This window comes from Pseudopipra pipra, chromosome 3, assembly GCF_036250125.1.
Source record: "Pseudopipra pipra isolate bDixPip1 chromosome 3, bDixPip1.hap1, whole genome shotgun sequence".
In the NCBI taxonomy this organism is placed as follows: domain Eukaryota; kingdom Metazoa; phylum Chordata; class Aves; order Passeriformes; family Pipridae; genus Pseudopipra; species Pseudopipra pipra.
In genome coordinates, this window is record NC_087551.1 from 111,802,918 (window position 1) to 111,825,555 (window position 22,638).

At 42.8% G+C, this 22,638-nt stretch overlaps 1 long non-coding RNA gene across 1 annotated transcript; it reads right to left on the reverse strand.

Moving 5' to 3' along the window:
- Window positions 1–16,634: 16,634 nt before the first annotated feature.
- Window positions 16,635–19,308, reverse strand: LOC135410656 (uncharacterized). The gene is made up of 2 exons (XR_010428819.1): window positions 19,118–19,308; window positions 16,635–17,166 (listed from the first exon to the last, which is right to left on the reverse strand). It is a non-coding gene; the product is annotated as an uncharacterized LOC135410656 (long non-coding RNA).
- Window positions 19,309–22,638: the final 3,330 nt, after the last annotated feature.

Below are 22,638 nucleotides of genomic sequence, written 5' to 3' on the forward strand. Positions count from 1 at the left end.
CACTGAAGGTTTTTATCAAAAGCTTTGCCAAAACTACAAGAATAGTCTGCAGAATGGAATAGGTCAGCGTGTCTTTTTTTAATATTTCCTTTAATGAGACAATAAAAAAAAAACAAACAACACCAAATTTGGACAAAAATTGGAAAGTCAACAAAAATACTTCTTATTATGGAAAATAAATTAAAAATAATTTCCATTTCTTAAAATGATTCTTGAAATCAGAGCATCTGATGCTGCTTGCCTGTCCCAGGGACTTTTTAGGTGCTGGTCTATGCATTCAGGTATGAAAGTACATTTATGATGACTAAACTCCAACTGTGAATGGTGACAACGAGTAGTTTATTCCTGTGGTTCAAAATGTTCTCATTTCTCTTCACTTTTCCATGCCCCTTGCAAAATAACACGAGGTCGTGCCTGGCTTGAGAATGGCTCCTCTTTCTCTTGGCATTTGCTGATTTTGCTTCTTAGACTAATGTTTGCAAAGAAATTCCAGTCCCCCGAGGGCCACTAAATATGTATTTCACTGCAGAGTCTCCACAGGACAGGTTTGCACCTCCAGTGTGCTTGGATCTCTTGCTCCTAAGGAGGCTCAGTTGCCATGTCACGTACTTGAGACCACTTTACACACCCGATGAACTTAAAACAGAATGAAGTTTTGTTGTACTTAAGCAAAAGAGTTAAGTTCTTCGCCACAAAAAAGGAAGCAAAACTACAACACAATAATATAATTCCTAAAATCCAACAATGATCTTTTCACTGTTATGCGTTTGGGGAGTCCCTGGGGTCCTTTCTCAGCAGCTCTGAGGTCAGTCCAGCTGCTCCTCACCTGGAAGGTGCAGTTTTCTGAAGTGCACTTAGATCTGCTTCTTTTATCCCAGTTGCAGCAGAAGACCATCAGGGTGTCAACAACACATAGGCTGCTGTCTTCCTCTCCATTCTGTCATTGCCAAGGTGCATTTTCAAAATTCTTCTGCTAATTAATTTCTGTGACAGCACTTTTGACCTCTCATGATGTTTATGAGAATGCAGATGAAGTGTTGTTTTGCATTGTATCCTGACTTTGAAATGAGTCCTTTGAGATGTGTGGGTGCTTATGGGGGCTCTCTTTATGCCAAGAAACCATGAGATAATCCTGCTCCCTCTGCCCTGTTTGGCTGTGATGTCTCTCATCTAACTTCAGTAACCAGGAAGTCAAGTCTAGTCTAGTTAATAAACCAAAGAGTCAAGTGTCCAGTCTAGTTACTTGGTCCAGCCCCTCTCTGTCAGAGGAGAAAGATGAGGGATGGCTTATCCCGATTTTGAAGGATGAATCCTCCTTTTGCCATTGACTTATGGCCTTCTATAAGGCTCCCACACAACATCTGGTTTCCTACCATTGCAAATGTTATCTTTTTATTATTGCCCAATCTGAGGTTTACTGATGCATTTCCATAGAGACCACCCATGACTGCTGGGCACAGTGTTAGGGTGGAAAGAGCTTCAGTTCTTTGCTTTTACCATTTATAATGTCTTGGGCTGCCATGGGGGCTTCAAAGCAGTAGCTGTGGGATCCACAGAGGTCAGCTTGCTACTGCATGAGTTAAAATCCTCAAAATGGGGGTAATTGTAGAAATTCAGGGCTGGAAAGAGCATTGAACAATTCTGCTGCTGTGTGGCAGGGTCAGGAAATCTGGTTTATTCCTGACAGATGTCTGTATAATCTGTCCTTAAAGCCCTCCAAAGCCTTCCATAGTAAATCACTTCGAGATCTAAAGGTGAAAAATGCTATGTAAGACCTGAATATTGTTATTATTATTAACAGTGTTGTTGTTCAGAGGACAGCTTAGCAGCACAGTCCCAGCTGGCACTTTAAAACAGAGCCCAGAAGGAACGAGTTAGAGTGAGTTGCACCAGTCCTGGTGGAAGTGCTGAGCCAGCATCACTGGTGCTCCTGCCTGCTGCTGGATTAGCCTGAAATTAAACTCCACAGCTTTTCCCTGTGTTCATACAGCGGCCAAGTACTGCCAAAGGTTACCCTGTTACAGGGTTGGATTGCTCTAAAGCCACCAGTGCCATTCCTGAATGATGCCCATTGTGAAGAGAACTGGATGTTGCTTACTCTGTCCCTTTTGTATCATGTGCATCATGCACAGAGTATCAGGTGCTTCTCCCTCCGGAAACATGGTTCATGATGCTCGGTTGAACGGGCTGTGTAAGCAGGAAGATGCTAATTAAGTAGATACACTGATCCTGCACTCGCATCGTTGTTGCCCCCAACAAACTGTCCTGAAATGTAATTGCCCCTCAGCTCCCAACCAAACTGATCCTCTTTTTGTTTAGTTTTCAGCATGTTCCAAAAAATCTTATAATATTCAAGTATAAGTCTATCATGAAAAGTGTCTCAGACAGGGGATGAGCTATTGGCCCCTTCACCTATGAGATTCCCCCTTTAATCTCATGGTTTCCCTTTCCCCCCATTGCTTCTGGTGCCACCCCAACCATACCCAGCTCTGTTTAGACAATGAATAAAGCCATTCTCTTACACTGAGAGTGGCCAGCACTTGGACCAAGTGTAAGGGTTTTGAGTAGAAGATGTTAATATAATCTTGGAGAAGTTTCCTTTCTAGCCAGTAAATCTAACACTGCCCACACAGGTGCAGTCCCTGGCATCTGTAGGTGGTACCTAACACCTCCTGAAGTTTTCACAAGCCAGAGACTGTTCCTGGTCCATAGTTTGGACCAAATAACCCTCCTGTGCTCAGCTCCCATATCTGCTATGGGGCTGTGCACTATCAGGAAGTTGCCTGGCTTTCAGTATTCTTGCACAAATTGTACAGTAACTGGTTTAGAAAATACCCACGTATATAAAAAGTCATACACGTGACAGAATCCTCTAAAACAATGACCAAGTGTCTTTTGCCTTTACATTTCTGCAGGTGAAATCACAGTTTTATGAGAGCTGGCATAACTACTCCCCAGGCATCCAGTCCGTGTTCTCCTTTCTTTGGCTGGAAAGTGTTGTACCTCAGTTACCAGCCTTCGAGGAGGAAAAAATTTGGAGCTTAATTCCTCCCTGGCTTAAACCTTTGTATTTTTTTGGCAGTAGATTTCTGTTCCAAGAACTTGGATTTACATAAAGACGTATCTATTTGCACATAATTTGCAAAAGTTCCTTTTAGCCTATAATTGTGCTAAATACGGTTGTGGAGGCCACAGCATACCTAAAGTATTGCCGAATGGATTTTTAAGAGCAATTTTTTTCAAAAGTGTGCTAAAATAGAAAGATGGGGGGGTAGGCAGTGTGGGGAGGGAAGAGAGAGAGACGAAAGATGGCCTTGTGGTTAAAATCCTGGCCTGCAATTCAAGAAATCTGGGTTCAATTTCCAGCCCTGCCACTTACTTCCTGCGTGACCTTGGGCAAGTTGGATAATCTCAGTGTGCCTCAGTTCATGGGCATGGTAATAATATTGCCTTTGTCTCTTGTGCTGCCTAGAGCATGAACATCCCCCGTGTTTGTTTGCACAGTGCTTACACTGGGACCTGGTCTTGGCACAGCCTTCTTGCTCTACTGTAATGGGAATGATCATAGTAATAATGTTTTTCCCTGAAGACTATGCGTTGAAAGAATGAAGTGGGTGGCAAAAGGGGTTTTTCTTTAGGGTCTTCAGTAGGTGCAATTGAAAGGAAGGAGCTTCATTTCTTCTGCCTTGAGTCCCCATTGGTGACACTGTCATGCACAGATCTGAACATGGAAACCCAGCAGAGGTTGTTAGATAAAAATCTTGTCTTTTAACACCTCACTGAAGGGTGCAAGACATTGTAAGAGACAAGTTTAGTTTGCAAAACCCTACAAAATAATGTGGAACTACAGAAAAATACAGAGCTGTGTGCTCCTAAGCCAGCTGTGACTTCAGCCCTATCTTGTTGAGTGTGACTATTCTCTCTCCATCCAAATAGGTCTCATTGAGTTCAGAATAAAACAGGCCAAGTGTTTTACTTCACAAGGTAAACTGGTTGAAAACATCAGGGCCTAAATACGGCTGTTAGCTTGGAGTACCTTGTCCAGATGTGACTGGTTAAACTCTGTGGTGCCAAATTATGAGATTAGTGTTGTGGATTTAGATCACTGACTGATTAGTCTAAGAATAACTTCAGTTTCTGAGCTCTGTCTTGGTTACCTGAGTTTTTGGAATAAGTGTCAGGGATCTGGAAATAACCTTAAAATAACAAATAGAAAGCTCACTTAAAGAAAACATGTGCTGTGTGTCCTGACAATCTGTCATCTGTCTAGCCTGTGTCATTAGGAAAATCACTTTTCTTGTGAAGGAGAGGAAGGAGACCAGTCAAAATCCTTGTGTAAAGAAAAGGAGCTGAAGGAAATTGAGTAGCTCCTGTGAGCTACTGTGGGCACGCACTCCTAAAAAAATGAGACCAAATGTGAAAAAGGATCAGTGCCTCTGGGTGCTTAACTTGGGACAGCTTGGAGAAGACCTGATTTTCAGAGATAGGATGTTCAGCACCATGTGAAAAGCAGGGCAAGGTGGACAACTAAAATGGCAGTGTTTGTGACATAAAGGCCTGATGGGAGGCTTTTAGCAAAATGCCTTTTAATTGACAACACAGTTATGTTGGCAATTATTTAGCTTCTCTTTTCCATCCTGTTGCTATGGTTGGATAAAAGCTGGCTTTGATCTGCTGGATGTCTTTCTGGAGTCTGGCTATAGGGTACCCATCTCTCAAGGAGGCCTGGGGAAGATGAACAGCTTGACCTGGGCACCAGTTTTAAGAAATTATTGCAGCAGGGACTTGTTATAGTGATCTAGAGAAAGTGGTGAAAGGTTTTAGGCAGCTCTTTCCCTTCAGGCATGGAGCCTCTTTGCAGCCCAACTGTCCCTGTGGCCTTACTGTTCATAAGACCTTTCTAAGCATTTTTCAGCATTTCATTCACAACATTTCCTTTCCCTCCAAAATATCCTCCCAAGATTTTTCAGACATTCAGGAAAAGTATTTTTGCCTCACTGAAAAGCTTTGTAAGTGCTTTTTGGTTATATATATAACTTGGAACAAGTTGTCAATGCGGGTATATCCTACTTCCCTTCATTTAGAAGGGAAACCCCGGCATTTTTGATTAAAAACACAAATTTCAACCCAAAGTTTCTGCTAGTAAAATTTTCCAATATTTTGAAGAGCAGCAATAAAGAATAATTTTAAAAGCTTTCAGCCTTTCAGTGGTACAGAAAAATTTCATATCCACAACTCTTCTAGACTGTACAGATATAAATAAAAAATAGTTTATACCAAAACAGTTTTACATTGGACTATTACTTCGAGTGTATACCTCTCCATGTTGCTTTGTGAAAAAAGAAGGTACTTGTTTACATGAAATAAAAAGGAGAAGACTTTGGTAGTGCACTGAAAGTTTTTTTTTCCCCTTTAGTCTCATTTTCTCCTAACAGTCTTGAGGGAAGATACAAGGTAAAAAGTAACCCCCAAAACTTTCCTGAAAGCTGTGTTGTTTTTTAGGTTTCCAGTGTCTTGTTAAATCTCAAAATTAAGAATCAAATCCTTGGCTACTCTGTCACTGTTCTTTCAAGGAAATTACTTTTAGGATTATTCAAGTATGTAATTTTTACTAATTTCCATGCCCAAACCTTTAGGATTATACACATATGTAATTTTAACTAATTTCCATGTCCAATTTTTTTGCAAACTCATTAAACTTTAGTTCATTCAGAGGTATGGAAAAAATATCATGCTCAGGAATTCTTCTTAATAACATTAACTTTGTAACTCATGCAGTTTGGGGACTTAGAAAGTTTCTTCACCTGAGGTTTTTGTTTGTTATTCCAAATTTACTGCCAGAAACTTGACACTTACTCTAGAAACGTTTGTCCAAGATGGGTTCCAGAGATTAAAGACTGGGTTTACTTGAGCAGTGTGAATTTAAGACTATGAACTACTTTCTCTGTTCAAATACTTATTTGCAAGTTCAATTTATGCCCATGGATTTGATTTCCAGAAGAAGTAATTAAGAAAAGAAACGATTCATTAAGTAATACAGAAAGAAGTGTGGTAGAGAGGTTGAAAAACTATAATCTTCATTTCTGTGCTAGGAGACACAAGTTTAATCTACATTACAGTCTTGACAACAACTCTGAAATTGTATCACACTGTTATAAAAATGTAGGGGATTCCACATCAATACTTTGATCCAGTGATTACTGATAATTGTGGCTTTTAATCAGGGAGAGGGGAAAGGTAGGAGTAGTGTTGGGATATGGGCACCATAGTAAGCCATTTTGCATTGGAAATTTTCTTATTTAACATTAGGTGGTTCCAAAGTAGACATTTGAAGCTGAGCTAGTAATGCTCTTGGAAAGTCAGTAGCAATGGAAGTATATTTTTAAGACATGATTCCTCCAACCTGTTCTAGATACCCACTTTGAGATGGGAGTCATGTGTTAAAGTCATGTCCTTTGGTCAAATAGGGCTGGGGTCACCGAGGTGGTTGAAAAATTTCCAGATGAATTTTCCTTTAAGAAAATGTCAAATTTCTGTTATAAATGTTGTCATGATCCTTAATATATAGAACATGAAGGAATAGAAAATAAAAATACAATGGAGAGATGCATAATATATAGATATATGTAGGTACAGATATTTATAAGTGAGATTATGTGTACCTGTTCATACATAGATGTGCTGAAATGACAATAAAAGATTTATAGAATGACAGAAGCTCAATGCTTTGGTTGATCTGATGTAACCAGAGAGAAGAAGGGAAAATGGCAGTGCAGAGAAGGGATTTGCTCCATGTAGAAATCCTAACATTTGATCTTCATTTGTAAGGAGATGCCCAGGCTCTGTTAGCAGAGACAACCTGGTTCCTGTGTCTGCCTAAATGCCAATTCTGCCTCCAGCTTGCTGTATGATTTGATTTTGGAAGTAGCAGTTTTAAAAATTGAACTGCTTTCTGTACGTTTTCTGGGCTGCCAGTTTTAAATCACCTTCAAGAATTAATCACCCCAAGCAAACAGTCATTTTGCTCATCCCCTTATTTTGGTTTCACTTCACCTACAGATACCAACCTTGGCCAATAATGGTCCTTTGTGTCCTCAGCCTTTTCTGCTCACTTTGGCTGGAGCTACGTGGTCAATTATCACCACTGCTATTAAAAAAAAATAATAACTCTCCCAGAGTAAGAGTGTTTCTCCAGCTTGTTTTCAAACAGCAGCTCAAAATCCTCTCCAGCCCTGAAGTAAGAAAGAGTTATGTCTGGAATATTTCACTCCAGCTTTGAGAGAACAACTCTGTGTATTCCTCAGTGTGTGAGCACTGGATGAATGGCAACAGCAGTTCAAACTGTTTATTCCTTTCTTAGCAATAATGTTTAGGTTCATGAAAGCCTTCCAAGATATATAGAATTCCTCATGCTGAGTAAGGGCTCCTTCACTTATTGCTGCTGCTGCACACTATGGACCATTCTTATTATACCTCCCTCCCCATTCATACCACTATAGTTAGGGGACTCTCAATGTTGTCATTATAAGCCCCTTATTTTTCAGGGTGTATAATTCAGCTGTAAAAAATTTGCCCTGGGCTGAAACTTGGCACATGAAGGCCAGAGAGAGGATTTTTGTGTTGATTATTTTTTTAAAGCAAGTTTTTAAAATAAAATAAAATAAAATAAAATCTGTTCACCCATATTATGTTGTAAAAAGTGCAGGAAAAAATAGAAGTTAGTGGTTTCAGATGCTTTTTTTCAGGCCTCTCCTGTGTAACTCAAAGCCAGCTTTGTTTTTTAAACTGAAATTTTCCAGGCTATTAGTCCATAATGTGAACTTGTGCCTTTCAGGTTTCTCTTTAAACACAGGCACACACGAAAAGAAGAGCTGAGTTATTTCAATTAGGAATGGGGGCTGCTGTAATTTATTTTATGTGCACTTTTTTCACGAGGATTTTTTTTTCTTATTTTCCCCCTTCTGGAAAGCACATGGGTGCCCAGCACCTGAATAAGCGTTAGGGTGAGCCCCTCTGACCCTGCCTGCTGGTGTCTGGGTCTCTTTGCTGTGGGTTTGATGGATCTCCAGAGAGCGCTGAATTGGACGCTGCTCCACTCAACCCACTGTCTTCCCAGCACAGAATAAATGTTAAGGTGGGACTGAGCTTCCCAATGGGTGGTTTCCTCAAGGATCAAGCAGGTCTGAAATTTAATCTGAAGGAGCTGCTGCATTTCAGATTCAACCTTCAGGTCTCTTGGAACCCAGTCCATTGTCTTGGCCGCAGATTCTGCTCCTGAGGTGGGCTGGATGATATCTGATGCAAATTTGGTTTGGCAAAGCCGTGAACGTGAAGGTTTCGAGCCTGTTGACTTTTGAGGAAACTGTGGCCTGGAGTTCAGATCCTGTGTTAAATCACAGGTTAAAATGAATTGGGGGGATGGTGCCTACTGCCTAGTTTGTTAATGGCTACAAACCCCAGCATGATGGCAGACACCTGCACCCCACGGCTGGGGCTGGATGAGCAATGGAGAAGGGCTATGCAGAGACAGAGTTGCCTGCAAGCAATCCATGTCTGTATAAGGGCAATTCATCAAGTGTTCTTAAATGTTCAGTTTCCCTGGTAGTTTTTCTTTGTTATTTCTCAAGGAAAAAAGGGTCCCTAAGATATAGAAGAATTGGTTAGAACTGGTCTTCTGTTTCATTAAAAGCAAAACAAAAAACAGTTCTGGCTTTCTTTAATTTTTTAAAAATACATGGCTTTCTCGGAGAAGAATGTAGACTGGTTCCTTAATTTTAATTTTTGTTCTATTTTTATGGTAAAATTCTATTTTGATGGCAAGCTCTAGGCTTTTTAATACTTATAATAATTATTATTAGAGGAAGTCTTTCTTAGAAGATCTCTATGAGGAAAAAAAAAAACAAAATAAAGTAACATGGACCCTATACTCAAAGTTAGAGGTTTGAAATGATACAGCACTACCTCTTCAAGTGGCTCCACCAGATTTTCCTCCCGGTGACAATGTGTCCGTTGGTGGGTGGATGAGGGGATGCTTACCAAGGTGAGCAACTTGAGGTATGGTAGGGAGCACGGCAGAATAGCAGACTCCAACTGGGCAAGACCCTCCTAATCCTGGCCACAAAGGTATTTGTGCCCTTACTCTGCACATCTGTACCTCACTACAACATCCTTTCAGGTATTGAAATTGCCCTCTTTCTGTCCAGTGAGGACAATTCTCTCTACTATTAAAAGCTCTGAGATCAGGATGCAAGCTCAACCATCCTTTCTTTTCTTTTTTTTTTTTTTTTTTCCACAGTTGGAGAAACTCGGGTGACTTGCCAGAGGCAGAAAGTAGGAAATGGAAGGGATTGATAGATATTATATCTTTTATTTGCATTTTATTTTTTGTGTGTGTAGAGGGGAGGGAGAAGAATTGGTCACAGTTGCCTTCCAACATGTTGTGATCCCCCAGCCAGGCCCTCATGGCTCCCATCAAAGCCCACAGTTCCTTATGTTACCACAGATTTTGGGTTTCCAAGCCAGACATGACTGTGAAATTCCACAGGGTGGAAAGTGGTTATCCTTAACCCTCCTCTCACCTGGTGGCATGGTCTGCATATGGGGTTTTCAGTTCATGCTGGGTGGCCATAGAAGGAGAAGCCTGGACACAAGAACTCAGTGATTTTTCAGGGTAGAATTTTGTCATTCCTAGAGTAAAAAAAATTGCTCTTTTGTTTTTTTGTTTTTTGTTTTTTTTTTTTTTAGCCAATTAATACTGGCTCCAGGCAGGGTATGGAGGGGGTTTTTTTTGTGTTTTGGTTTTGGGTTGGGTTTTTTTGGGGGGTGGGAGGGGGCTTGTGGTGGTTGGGGGTTTTTTTTCCTGGTTGATTCCATGCTCCTACTGGAGGCTTGTAGGCAGGGAATACCACACACAGAGGCAGGGGCTCCTCCTCACACCCCATGTTGCAGCCACCATTCCTGCAGACAAGGAAGCCGAAATGAAGCTGCCTAGAAAGTCTGTCATCACGGCTCTCTAACCAGCTGGAAACCGTCCTGCTGAGCAAGGGGAAGAGCCACCCCTTGAGGAGTGTGAGCCCAGCCCCAGCCCCAGCCCCAGCCCCAGCTCCAGCCCGTCCTTGTGGGCAAAGAAAAGTCCACAGGGAGGACCTGGAGGCTGTTTTTGGTGTGTGACGGCACTCAGAACCCAAGCCATAACAGCAGCACTTTGAAAACAGAAAAGAAACCAAAGTGTCTAATATTGGGTCAAGCCAACGTCTATAAATCAACGTCTGTGAATTTATAAACTGTTCGTAAATTTAAGTGCTTTTTGGAGAGCTGTTTGTTATTATGTCAGGGCTGGGAAGGGGGGTGAGGGAAAGTACTTATATTCACTTGCTGTCTCCCGCTCCCGACTTGCTTCTACATTGTTCAAGCAGGGAGAAGGAGCAGGAGTTGTCTGGGCACAGGGAGGAGTTCGGGGGATGCTGCTGTTGTGCCCCAGAAGCATTTGGTGCAAGATGAGCAGAAAGGATGAACCATATTGAAACCACATTTGTGCCCTTCAAATCCCCCATCTATCCTTTGGCTGTTTTAACCCTCCACCAGCTCACACAGCTTTAAATGAGCCAGAGAGACTTGCAGCAGGAGGGCCTCAGCCATTACTGCCCCTTCCCCTGTGGTGCCTCCAGGAGGGAACAGAGTTACAAAATCATCTCAGCAGCTCTGCAGCCCTTCTTCCCCCATGCTCTGAGATATGGTGACAATCTTCAGTGACTTTCTGTGCAACGCAGTGTAGTAATAGGGAATGAGATGTCACTGCTGTTGATGAGAGTTGGTAATCAGCTTTGAGGGGGGAAAAAAGGAAAAAAAAAAAAAGGAAAAAGAAAATTCCTCTGCAATCTTTTTCTGAAGTTCTGCTATATTTGGATAACTTTTCCTCCCACCTCTATTCATTTTTGTTCCTTTCACCACCCGCTGTTTCCACAACCAGAATAGGGCACAAAAGTGTCCTGAAAGGAGTTGTCCCAGCCTGATGGGAAGCAGGAAGTATTGGAAGGCCTAAGAGGGTGTGAATAGTTTTGGAAGGTGCGTTCACAAAATAAGACATTGTTCTGGTACGGTGCTGCTCATTCAAGTATCTCAACACTTTGCACGCATGAGTGAGTTAAGTCTTATAAAACACCTGTAGGGAAATGGCATCCTCCATTTTACAGGTGATGAAATGGAAGTACTGAGGGAGCTGTGGCCAGATTTTAAATCTGAATGCCTCCAGTTAAGCTTCTAAATCCAAAACAAGGCATTGAAACATGCGTTCACGATCTATCAAATCATGCTGATATGAAAGGAATGGCTGGGTGTGTAGCCAAACCGAGGCTCCCTGTTGAGCAACCTATTTTTATAAATATAATATATTATATTATAATATAATACATAATATATATAAAGTATTATTATGAAATATGTACTCTGGGATGACCCTGCTTGAGCAGGGATGTTGGACCAGAATGACCCACTGTGCTTCCTTCCAACCTGACCCATCCTGTGATTCTTTGATTATACAACCTATATTACTGATATATTGATGGGCTGACACCAGTGGTATGAAGTTCAACAGGGCCAAGTGCCTGGTCCTACACTTTGGCCATGACAACTTTAGGCAGTGCTCCAGGCTGGGGGAAGAGTGGCTGGAAAGCTGCCCAGCAGGAAATGACTTTGGGGTGCTGGTCAATAGTGGCTGAAGGCGAGCCAGCATGTGCCCAGGTGGACAAGAAGGCCAATGGCACCTGGCTTGTGTCAAGAATAATGTGGCCATCAGGACCAGGGAAGTGACTGTCCTCCTGTACTGGGCACTGTCAAGGTCACACCTCAAGTGCTGTGTCCAGTTTAGGGCCTCTCATGACAAAAAAGACATTGAGGTGCTGGAACATTTCCAGAGGAGTGCAACAGAGCTGGGGAAGGTTCTAGAGAGTCAGCCCCTAGAGAGTCAGAGGAGAGGCTGAGGGAGCTGGGGCTATTTAGGCCTTGAGAAAAGGAGGCTCAGGAGGCACCTTCTCGCTCTCTACAACTCCCTGACAGGAGGGTCTAGCCATGTGGGGGTTGGTCTCTTCTCCCAGAAAACCAGTGGCAGGAGGTTCAGGCTGGGCATCAGGAGGTATTTCTTTACAGAAAAGGTTGCTAAACATTGGAAGGGGCTACCCAGGGAGGTAGTGGAGTCACCATCCCTGGAAGCGTTGAAGAAATAACTGGACATGTCACTTAGGGCTATGGTCTAGTTGACAAGGTGGTGATCAATTAGAGGTTGGACTTGATGATCTCAGATATTTTCCAATCTAAATGATTCTGTGATTCTGTGATTATACCAATATTTTTGTACTGATCAGTAGAGACAAACACAGCAGCTGAATTCTAGTATACAGGTGTGTGTCTGAATGTTTTCTAAAACATGTGGGCCTCTGTAGTGAAATAAAAGTCCCCTTGGAAGCTCACCTTGCTTCTGAACTGCCTAGAAATACCTGGGAAGAACCATTTTCCTGGAACCCGAAAGCTCAAGGATAGGCAGAGTAGTTTCATCAGTGTAGTTTCTAAAGATGGAGGGAAGTTAATCAAAACATTTTTAGAGCTCTAAAAGATGGGTTTGGCATCAGTTAAGTAGCCCTGGGCAAAGATTTGTGGTTAGTTATCTACTTCACTTGAACATTACTTGAGTTGAAGCTCCTCATTTCTGTGTTTCATGTCCTGAGTTGACCTCCATGACTTCTGAGGTACTCCAGAGCATAATAACTTTTCCTGCTCATGCATGTTACAGGAATAACCTGTCATGGCCTGTTTGCCAGTATTTACAATGTTTCTTTATGTTATAATTATTGTGTGATCTGTTGAATTTGATTCTTTAATTTCTGCAGTGCATGTTGTCAGCCTCTCTTGGAAAATTAGCTCTCTCTGTGTGAAGGGACTAATCCATTCCAAGGATTTAAACATTTTACTATTGTCATATTTATGGTGACTCTCTAAGCTCTTTTGTGAGGCTGCCAGGCAAGTCTGTATTTAATGAATTTCAAATGTGTGGGTTGGGCGCCCTATCCAAACATGCTGCTTTCAGGCTCAGGTAGAGGCTCTGGTACCTTCCTCTCTGGTACACAACGTTTATGGTTTTGGTTTCAAGGTTTTAAATCAAATCTTTTCCCCATAGGAAGCATCACAAGGACCAGCTCTGATCATTTTGGACCAAAACCAATTGAGGGCTTGAAGTGCCCTCAAAAGAGCCTATGCTTACTTCTGAAGAGTTTTGTGAGGGTCCAGAGACAGCACAATTGTAGGGAAGAGGTATTTCATGAAATATAATCCATGCCTACTTTCATCTTCCTGTAATACTCTCACTGCTGAGTTAGTGAACCACTGTATATATAATCATAGAATTCTAGAATAATTAAGGTTGGAAAAGACCTCCAAGATCATCGAGTCCAACCATTAACCCAGCACTGCCAATATATACCAATTATATAGTAAATGTATCAACACTTGTAACCCTGCCCTGCATCTCTTCTTCCTTCACCATGGGCTTCAAACACAGAATCCAGATGCAAGCTATTTTTTCTCCCAGCCAAAGGATCTGACTTTTTGGCAAGCTGTGCAAGCTGTTGTGCGGGTGGTTTGAAATTCCCATCCCTGTCACAGGATGCAGGGCATCCTTGAGCAGTGCCATTCATTCTATCATTGCAGTCCTAGGTTATCCAGTGGCTTTTCTTTGGGAAACAGCAAGGGTTACTCATAAAGGAATAATCTCTTTGGCTTTCAGAAGCAGTTAAAGAGGAGATGACCCTGACTGTAGAGATTGTTGTGTAGAGTCTGTCTTTGTAAAACTGTGATAGGAAAGACAGCAGGTAAGGAATCCACACACTCAGAGATCTGTGATGAAATGATATTGATGGGGACTTACCCAGTGTTGGGGACCCACCCAGTGTTGAGGACCTACCCAGTGTTGGAGACCCATCCAGTACTGGGGACCCAGCCAGTGTTCTGGCTTGCTGATAATAAATGATGAGATGAATGGGTATGTTTGCTCAACTTGGAGCACACTGCTTGCAGACCTGGGCAGTTGGGGCTTCTCTCCTGGAGTTGGGTCTTCTCTTAACCAGGAAGATGCAGAACACTCTTCCGATTTAAATTAGAGAAAAGGGGAAAATTCTGGCCTGGTTGTCTGACTCGTGGTGCTCTGGAGTCACTGGGGACACCTCTCCATCTGTTTCAAGATGCAGAAGCAAACCACTGCTTGCACATCATCTAAAGGAAGGCAGGCTGGTGCAGAGGAAAGGCAGAGCTGCAGCCCTGACAGCTGGAATGAGACCTTCCTGATAGACTCAGAATAGACTTTGCTGCTGACTTAACTAGTAACACATGACAGAGCATGAATTTTCATGGAAGAGACGCTCAGAAAGTGAGTAGGAAGTGGCTCAAAGTGAAGTCAGAGAGACAGCTATTTGCAGGGATTTCCTCCTGACAGCATCGTCTAGTGAACCCAGCCAAGGGACTTCACATGAGCGAAAAAAAGCAGCAAAGTCCTGGCTCCAAAGTGCAGTTCTGTGCAGTCCCATTTGCTGGGCACACTTGGTCCCAGCTTCTGCTGGAATAAAAGGTGAGTCAAAGGAAAATGGTGTCCAGAAGTTCAGAGCAACCCAGACAGCCCTAACCACATGACAGGCCCAGAGGGAAGTTTTAAACCACCCACACAACAGCTTGCACAGCTTGCCAAAAAGTTAGATCCTTCGGCTGGGGGAAAAATAGCTTGCATCTGGATTCATGGGCTGTTTGAAGCCCATGGTAGAGGAAGAAGAGAATGAGGAGGAGGAGTGGGAAATGTGTTCTGCACAGACCAGATTGCAGTTTGATTTGAAGCATAAAAGGAAGGAGTTTATTATTCTGATAGTAATAAGTCATTTCTCCCTATAAGAGTAAAACAACCTTCTACGAGTGGCAGCTCAGCCAAGAACAGAATTAGGGCCATTCCTACCATGGTTTCAGTCCAGCCTGCCTTTGTTTATTTTAAAAATAAAACACAGCTCTGTGTTTATTTGAATGGGTAGAGAATAGAAGGAGAAGTTCATCAGCTCCTAATCATGCGGGCTAAAGTAAATCCTTGGCAGCTGAAGCCACCATAAAGAGGCTGGATGTAAAACTAGCAAGTGTGCTCATGTTAATGGTCAGGTAACTGCGTTTTGGAAAGTCAAAGCTGACCAAATAATCAGGTCTTGAATTTTGGGCCAGAGGATCAAAGTGGTGCTTATGTTTGTGGCACTAGCGTAGCAGATGATCCTGAGTAAATCATGACTCTCAATTTTGTTTTCCTCTGCATGGTGACACTGAGAGACAGTGATGCTTGTCTTGGAAATTCTTGAGAACAAGGTATCCACATTACTGACTCTAGCTGTACTTTGGCTACATGGGCTATATATGGACCAAAAAATTGAATCGTATCAAGTCTTGGCCTAAACACTATAACTAGGTTGACTGTGCCATTGATTTGTTGGAATTGTCTCTGGCAAACTTTGGGCCCAGGAGAGAAGTACTGTCAGCAATTTCCAGACATTGTCTGGGAGTTAGCCCAGGCCAAGCACTGCTCTCTCCATAGGCATTTTGGATACTGTCACCATATTTGTTCAGACTGGAGAAGGTTCCAGGGAAACCTTGTTTTGTGGACTTTCAGTTCTTAAAGGAAGCCTATGAAAAAGAGTGAGAAAGATTTTTCACATGAGATGGTAGTGATAGGACCAGGGGGAATGAATTTAGACTAAAAGAGAGAGACACAGATTAGATGTTAGGAAGAAATTCTTGGGTGTGAGGGTGGTGAGGCCCTGGCACAGGTTGCCCAGAGAAGCTGTGGCTGCCCCATCCCTGGAAGTGTTCGAGGCCAGGTTGGATGAGGCTTGGAGCAACCTGGGACAGTGGAAGGTGTCCCTGCCCATGGAAAGGCATTGAAACAAGATAATTTTAAGATCCCTTCCAACTCAAATAATTTTAGGACTCTATGGTTCTGTGACTTAGGAGTTGCAACTTGGAGACAAATATGGCCACACTGTCCCACTTGGTCTCAAATGATGGGTTTAGTTATTAGAATTGATGTAGCCAAAATGTCCATAGACTGGTTAGAAAGAGGCAACTGTGGGTCATTATCTGGTGGGTTGAGCTTGGGATGACAGGCTTTGGGGCTGCTGGATCTGGAGGACAGGAAGGGATGGTTTGGATCTGTCCTGGCATAGGGAGCTGCAGCAGGAACTTTGTCCTGAAAATTGCCCTATGCTGCTGCATTTTGTGCATTGGTAATGAGGCAGGTGGGTTGGCACACTTGTAGGCTTGGTGGCATAGCCAGAGCTTGTGGGCATGGAAGGCAAAATGTAATTTTTCACCCTTTTCTTGGTACCTGTTCCATGCTCACATAAGACAAAACAGAGCTGGGGCTGTGGGCACCAGATGACTGTGCTGTGGGAGGAAGATGCGTGGTGGAACAGAGGATAAGGGTTCTGCTTGTGGCTTTGTCATCAGCTCCCTCTGACCTCAGGCAAATTACTTAACCTCATTGCTTCCATTTCCCTTGCTGCCACATGGGGATAATAATACCATCACAGGACGGTTGTGAGCATTAATTAGCATATGTAGAGCACTTTGAAGATGAAAAGATTTTAATGACTGCTGGGGATTATTAAAGCTGTTCACGTTCAGTAAGTGTTATTAAAAAGAAACCAAATCTGAATGCTCTGCACTGAACCTCATCAGTTCCTGGGGCTTGAATGTTGGTGGAAGGACTTGTACACCACACGATGTAATTCCTCAGTAAATTGCCCACAGGCTGAATTTATCGCTGGAAACCACAACCCTGAGAGCCAGCCAGAGGAACCGAGTGTTGTCTGCTGTGACTCACTCCACCTTCCCAAAGGGGGGAAAAGGCAGTGGCATGGCTGTAATTGGGTTCACTTTTGATCTGAGTGGTACATACTTCCCAACACTCCTGAGCTCATTGAGGAGATTGGGGATTATCTGTGGGTTATTTGAAGTAGAACATCTGCTACTCTTGGAGACAACCAAGATGCACTGGGATGCCGCCTGAGTGAGGTGCAGGAACTGGTTTGGGATTGCACAGATGAGGATGGTGTACTGTGGGCAAGTTTCTTGGAGTGGTCTAGCATGAGCAAAAGCCTGTAGAGAGGCCAAAAAAAAAAAAAAAACAGGCAGAGGGATTTCATATAAATATGTGGTGAAATACTGAAACACAGATAAACATATGTTAATCGAATGGGCAAGAAGAAAAAAAAAATCATTTCAATCTTCCTACGCTTGCCTTTACAGATGAAATGGAATATCTGAAAGGCCGTCTTTTGCTTTTGATCTCTCTCTTTTACTTGGAAACACTGCTGTGCACGAGGAGTGATGCTTGTGCTGTAAGGCCTGGTGCTGGGAGACGTGTAAGTCTGAGTGCTGTGGATTTGCAGTGTGACTGCAATGCATAACTCAGCTCTGCCTCAGTTTCCTCCTCTGCCTGGTGAATCTACAGCACATGTCAGCCTTGCACTGCCTTTGACTTTCTAGTGTGTCCAAGTGCTTCCACAGGGCTTGTGGGTGATGCCAAGAATAGCTTCTTTCTTCTGTGTGTTCAATTACTAAGGACAAGATGTTAAGATCCCACAGTGATTCAAGGTAACACCAGGTTTTAATTCCACTAAGACTTTAGCCAACAGCTTTCCATGCAGGTTATCAGTGAGAACAATTTGCTGACAATTTGGCTGATTGTTTGGTATGGGTTTTCTTAATTTGAGGTGCAATTGAGATAATATTATTTTTACTACTATTATTATTATAATTATCTTTGTTATCATTGATATTACTATTACTAACATTGATTTTAATATTACTGTGGTTATAAGAACACTTTACTTAATCCCCTAACTAAAAAAATAATTTCTTTTATCACAAAAGAGAGACATGGTAGTGCTTGCACATGGACTTTAGAGATCTATTTCATGAAATCCGTTCATTTTACCCAGTTGCATTAATTTCCCTCTACAGATAACAGTAATAAATAATTCTAATAATTGCAATGTTTTTTTCCATATCCCCTGTTTTTTTCACACTGAATCTCATGGCTTGTCACAAGTGAGATTGGCACTAACATCCATATCAGAGAACAGAGCCCATCACCAGTGCCTAGCCTGGGAGTAACGTTAGTGCAAAATTCCATTTGCTATAAACCAAATTAAACGTATTCCGTGCTGCTCCAGGGCTCACAGACAGATAAAGTAGAGGAGTGTCCTACTCCCTTTTGTTACATTTGGAGAATACTCCAAAATACCCTTGTACAAGCTGCCACTTGGAAAACCACACTGCAGTTTAATCAGTACTTCAAGATTCCATGAGCCGGCACTGCTGCCGTGGGCAGCAGATGTACAAACATCCCTCAAACTGAAAAATCTCCCAGAACTCTGTCCTTATTCAAAAAAACAGATCTGAACTGGTTTAATAATGTCAGAAAGGACATTCTAGAGGGAATTCTGAAAATCAGGGTTTTTTTCGGCTTTAAAGTGAAAATGGTACAGGATTGCAGTTGTGGTGTTATGTGGAATGATAGTATGATGCTTTTGGAAGGGACTTTATAACATCTGTGGACACACAGACATATTAATGAACAAGTCTTTAAAATTCCATTTGATTCCCCAAGTGGCTTCTTGTCCCAGCTTCATCCCACCCCTCTGGAACAGCCCTTTTTTCCCACCTAAGACCCAAATTGCCCCTTCAAAGTATTTGTTTTTCTTCACTGGTGATGCAGGAAACCTTGGGATTATATCACCAACAAAGATTTCCTCATTGAATGCCAACTGTGTTGTGGCATCCCACTGAAACCAGTACCTTCACATTTGTGGGAAATGGATTTAAGACTGGTTGGATCGTCATGAAGGACTTCCTTCTTCCTTCCTTGGCTCTCAGTGTGGTGGGAACCACCCTGCTTCTTAAACAAGATAGTGTCAAAGTGCTCTTTCAAGCCTACTGATGCCGTGCCTGGACTACTGAGTCACAGCTCCACATGGACATTTAATCTCGTGGCAAGATTAATCTCATCCCTGAGGACACTGGAAAAGGAAGACTTCTCTGCTACCTGGTCTCATCTGCCTTCGTGGTGGGACACGAATGAGAATTCCCAGCTGACTGTGAGTACAGCCCTTTGGAGAGAAGGCTTGGAAAATCTGGTGGTGTGAATGATGCCCCTCCCTGTGCATCTGCCCTGTTGTCTGAGTTCTCCTAGGGGTGTGGAAAGGGGTGCAAGGCTCAGGCTGCAGCTCTCAACAAGAGCTCATAGAATCATAGAATCATAAACAAGAGATTATAGAGTCATCAAATCATGGAATGCTGTGGGTAGGAAGGGACTTTTGAGAGCATCTAGTTCCCACCCTTCTGCCATGGTCAGAGACACATAAGCTGGCCTTGAACACTTGCAGGGATGGAGCATCCACAGTTTCTCTGGGAAACTTGGCTCTCTGCCACTTTCAAAAACTATGATACTCAACTGTCTCCTTCTCTTTTTTTCATCCTTTTGGTAATTTTTCTCACCTCTCCCGTCCCACTTAAGTTTGACTTCTGAAGGGTTCCTGTCTCTGAATCTTGTCCGTGAGAAGGAACTACATTATACCGAGGGCTGCTATTTTCAGCAGGTGAGTTGCAGAGTGGGAAAAAGCTGCCAGAGAAAACGAAGGAAGACTGGTGTTAAAATGAACAAGCTTGATTCTGAACTCACTCTGGCTTTACACTGCTGTAACACAACTCACTTGAATGGAGTGTTTTCCCTGATTCATAATGATGTCAGTGAGAAGAGAAACCGAACGGACTCTAATTTAGTCCCAGGCTTTGGCAAGAACCTTCATCTCCCTTTAATGAGTGGAGGTCCTTTTCATTAGACTCTCAAAGACCCCGGTGTTGGGTGCCAGTACAAAACCCTAGATAGGCAGACGTTTATGTAATGGCAGCAGGGAGAGTGCTCTGGAGAAATGGAAAAGGCATTTTAATCATGGTATTAGGTTGGATTCCGCAAGACAGTATGGAAGGCATCAAGATGCGAATGCCATAACAATCTGGACTGTGTTACCACTGCATTGATCTAATATTGCGATGTAGTAATAGTAATTTCAGGGATATCTTGCAAAAATGCACTCTGAGTTACAATGGAAAAAGTAGGGGGGAGGAGAGGGGGAAGAAAGGAAAAGTTAAAGCCTGCTCAGCTGCAAACATGGGAGCAGCTTTGTATTCGGCACTCCTAGCTCCAGTCTCTGCTGTCAGTCAAGAGCAATGTCCAAGATTTCCTTGGAGAATCCAGGGCTGAATTGCCCTCTCCAGTTATTCATTTATATACAAATCAACTGAGTGTCCCTTATTAAGGTATCTGTGGGCTCTGCAGCCCATCTAAAAACAAACATATGGTTTCTCTCCATGGATTGGTGGAGAAACTTGGCTGGGGAAGAGACAGGCAAAGCCAGTGGAAAGCCCCCACTTCTGATTCACTTCTGAGCAGCAAGAAATTTGGTGATTGCAGAGGGGTTAATGAAAGACACTGTCTGTGCTCAGCTCTTATCTCAGGGCTGTATCAGCAGTGAGTTGGCTTCAGACAACGAGTAGAAACATTTCACCAACACCAGGCTTGATACTGCCAACAACCCTTTGGAACAAGCCTGGCTGTGTGCTTTGGAGGGGTTATTCCCAGACCAGAGACCTGTATTCATGATAAACCTGCTCTCTGAACACATTATGCATTATGCACTTCCCACATTGCTCTGGAGAGCCAGTACCACACACCATGGAATCACAGAATGGTTTGGGCTGGAAGGGACTTTACGGATCATCCGGTTCCAAATCTTCATTGCAAGGGCAGCTGGGAGGAATGCAGCTTGCACAAAGATTGTGAAACACATTCTCTTGGCTCTACAGGTATCCCAAAGCTGGCCATGAAGATGTCCTGCAGCAATGGAGGATTATCCACATTATCCACAGCAGGATAACATGATCTTGGGACATCCCTTGAGCAGGTGGGAGGTGTGGTTGGAATGTTACAGGAGCATCGCTTGGGTTCACAGTTGAAGTTGATATAATCTGGTGAAGTCACAGAATCACAGAATCATTAAGGTTGGAAAAAGCCTCTAAGATTGTGGAGTCCAGCAGTTAACCCAGCACCACCATGTTCACCACTAAACCACGTTCCCAAGTGCCACATCCACACGTCTTCTGAACACTTCTAGGGATGATGACTTCACCACTTTCCTGGGTAGCCTGTCCCAATACCTGACAACCCTATGGGTGAAGAAATTTTTCCTAATATCCAATTTAAACCTCCCCGGTACAGCTTGAAGCTGTTTCCTCTTGTCCTGCCACTTGTTAGTTGGGAGAAGAGACTGACCTCCCCCCAACTCCCCTCCTTTCAGGGAGCTGTAGAGAACAGCAAGGTCCCCCCTGAACCCCTTTTCTCCAGGCTGAGCCTCTCCAGCTGCTCCTCATCAGACTTGTGCTCCAGACCCTTCCCCAGCTCCATTGCCCTGCTCTGGACTAGCTCCAGCATCTCAACGTCACCAGTGCCCAGCATAGGGGGATGGTCACTGCCATTGTCCTGCTGGCCACACTATGTCTGATACAAGCCAGGTGCCATTGGCCTTCTTGGCCAGCTGGACCCACTGTTTTCATTCTGGTAGGACTCTTGGATTGATTCTCCTGCTCTTCACCCACTGACGTTGCCCACCATTGTCTACAAACCATTTTCATTCTGATCTAGGGGGGCTAATAGGATGTCAGGTACATGTGCCAAATTATTCACACTCTTTACTATATCAGAGCCTGCATGATCTCATGTGGGAAATGAAGGACCTTGCACTTGCCATTAACTTCACAACATCCATATTCTTTTATTTTATTTTTCATATCTGTCATACTTTTGTGTCCTTAGTACTGTGCAGACCAAGAAGAGGGTCTGAGTTATAGTTTTTAGGAAGGTGGGGCTCTTTCCTTTCCTTTCAACTTCCACAGAAGAAATAGCCCTGCAGTCATTAGTGAAGTGAAGAGATGCTGTTTAAGACAGCAAAACCAATTGTTTAGGGAAAAAAATAGGAGTTAGGAACAGAGAGAAGAGAGATGTGAAAGGACAGTCTATGAGTCACAGAGTTTGGCTTCTAAGAAGTTACTTAAAAGTAAAGTTAAACTCTGGCTTAAAATTTTAAATAAAACTTTTGTTATTTATCAACCCTAAAGATCAAGGCTCAGTTTTGTTCCATTTCTTATTTTGGCCATGCTTATGTTAGATTTGAGCCTCCACTCAGTGAAAATCAGCCTTTCCCTCTGGTGATCTGTACAGCAAGATCTGCAGCAAAAATGAGATCACACAGGTAGTACACACAGTAAAATGTACAAAAGTTGATACATATAATTTTAAATCACATGTTTAAAAAACATTAAAATGATGAAAATTAGAACAATGGCTTTTTTTTTTTTTTTGCCCCTTATGTTTAAGTCATCCCAAAGAAGATGTTTGAAATAGCTTAAAAGTTGTGAAGTTTCTTACTCTCTCTGTACCATGGAGGATGCTGCGAGCTCTGAAGCTATGTTGCCACCTTGTGGAACAAGAAAAAATTCTATTCATCTAGA